Below are 1,694 nucleotides of genomic sequence, written 5' to 3'. Positions count from 1 at the left end.
CACTTGTTAATTATTGTTTGTTACTTTTATTGCAGGATTGTGTGTGTAATAGTATTTATCATTATTGCCTTTTTTTTTTCATGCTACAACAGGTGATTTTATTTCTCAAGGGCTCATATTGCAAACGTTAAGCTAAGCATGTGCTGTAATCATGTGGGCCCAAATTCACATATTTAGGAAAGGAAAAGCAGACTGTTATCCATATACTTGGATAATCACTAAAGGCTCATGTTAATCACATTGCGGTTTTAAATTTCTACAGCATAGAACTCAAACGTCACAGGTCTTTTAGATCCTTCCGGATGTCCCACAGAGTATCTGCACTCTTCTTGAGTTGAGCAACCTCATCATCCTTCAGCTTCTGGTTGATAACACTGGTTAACCCTCAAGCATTCAGAATGCACTTAAGGCTCAGGAAGACTTCATTCTCAAATGCTATACATCCCCTTCACCATTGTTGACACTGGATGAATCCTGCATAGATTCTTCAACATGGATTCAATCAAATCGGCCACACTTAATCCAATAGCCCAGTTGGTGTATCCTTTTAGCTTGATGACTTCATAGGCACTTTCAACCACCATTTTATGCACTTCCTTCCAATTTTCACTGTCATTGTCAGTCCCCATTTCTGGATTCATTTCCTGAAGAGAAACCCCTGCCACGTTCACTCCGCTCCACACCGCCACACTTGAGTCACCATGTTCTCCCAAAAATCCATCCATGGCAGCTACTGGGATGAATGCCAAGTTTTTCAGCCATAAGGTAGCGGAATCTAGCAGAATCCAGGTTACAACCACTTCCAATTACACGGTGCTTGGGTAATCCACTTAGTTTCCAGGTAACATATGCAAGAATATCCACTGGGTTGGAAACCACAATTATGATGCAGTCAGGACTGTACTTGACGATCTGAGGAATAATACATTTGAAGACATTCACGTTCCTCTGCACCAGATTGAGACGACTCTCCCCCTCTTGCCGACGAACTCCAGCAGTTACCACCACAATCTTTGAATTGACAGTCACAGAGTAATCTTTATCTGCTACAATTTTAGGCGTCTGAAGAAATAAACTCCCATGCTGAAGATCCATCATTTCTCCTTTCAGTTTATCTTCTAAAACATCCACAAGGGCAAGTTCATCAGCCAGAGACTTTCCCAGAATGCTGATGGCACAAACCATACTAACTTGTCCAACACCCACTTCAGTGATCTTATTATTTGGAACTGATGCCTCTTCTTCTGCAGCTGGTGCAATCAGTTTTTCCTTAAGAGTTGCCATTGTGTACAGTAGAGAGAAGTCATTCGAGACAGTAGCCGAAATTGTGCGAAGGAGACTATGTTAGATGCGTTTATCATTATTGCCTTTTACTCTCCAGTACCTCCCAGTGTCTTCCTTGCCTTGGTCATGTGTTGTTGATCTTTCCCTTGACCCAAGTTAATATATGCCTACTTATCTTTTTCCTCCTTCCCTATCCCATCCTGATGACCATCAAAGAATTTTTTTCCCTCTGTGTAAACTGTTTCTTGACTTATTATTGTATTTGTTATTGTTGTTGTTAAGTGTCGTTGAGTTGGTTCAACTCATGGCGACCCTGTATAGGGTTTCCTAGGAGTGACTGGTGAACTCAAACCACTATCCTTGCAGTTCAAACCGACCTTGGAGTCTAGTACATTAACCCATAGCACCAT

At 41.3% G+C, this 1,694-nt stretch overlaps 1 protein-coding gene and 1 pseudogene across 3 annotated transcripts in view; one reads left to right on the top strand and one right to left on the bottom strand.

The window, feature by feature from the left end:
• Positions 1-1,694, top strand: part of PDE1A (phosphodiesterase 1A, calmodulin-dependent) — a 518,212-nt gene that overhangs the window by 87,347 nt on the left and 429,171 nt on the right. The window lies entirely within an intron of this gene.
• LOC102830223 lies at positions 278-1,284 on the bottom strand (annotated as a pseudogene).

This window comes from Chrysochloris asiatica, unplaced genomic scaffold (assembly GCF_000296735.1).
Source record: "Chrysochloris asiatica unplaced genomic scaffold, ChrAsi1.0 scaffold00059, whole genome shotgun sequence".
Lineage (NCBI taxonomy): Eukaryota > Metazoa > Chordata > Mammalia > Afrosoricida > Chrysochloridae > Chrysochloris > Chrysochloris asiatica.
The sequence above is the reverse complement of the archived record's forward strand: the minus strand, read 5'-3'. Positions and strand labels throughout refer to the sequence as shown.